This window comes from Penaeus vannamei, chromosome 7 (genome assembly GCF_042767895.1).
Source record: "Penaeus vannamei isolate JL-2024 chromosome 7, ASM4276789v1, whole genome shotgun sequence".
NCBI lineage: Eukaryota > Metazoa > Arthropoda > Malacostraca > Decapoda > Penaeidae > Penaeus > Penaeus vannamei.
In genome coordinates, this window is record NC_091555.1 from 13,289,485 (window position 1) to 13,289,962 (window position 478).

The window sequence follows — 478 nt, forward strand, 5'->3', positions numbered from 1 at the left end:
ACCTCCGCGCCTCGGCTACCACAGGCTGGCTCTCGTCCTGTAACTCCACATACCGCTCTGTGTCTCCCACTCTAATACTTCCAAGCCGCCTGCAAGAGCAAGCATGCCTAAGGCAGGGCCGACGCAAGATCCCCCAGAGGTGCTTTTACAGTTGTTTTTTCCTTACTTTTTTGTGTATACACCCGGAGAATCCCCTTGACGGCAGTCGTTAATTACTGGACATTCCTTCCTCGGTATGTGGTCACACGGCCATTCCTGTGCCTTCCTCTTGGAAGACCATCCTGAGAAAAATCATGATTTTACATATATCATATATATATAATATATATATATGTAATATATATATTATATATATATATATAATAGATATATTTAGATATAGATATGTATTATATATACATATATATATATGTATTATATATATATAAATATATTTATATATGTTTATCTATATATGGACATACATACATATATATAT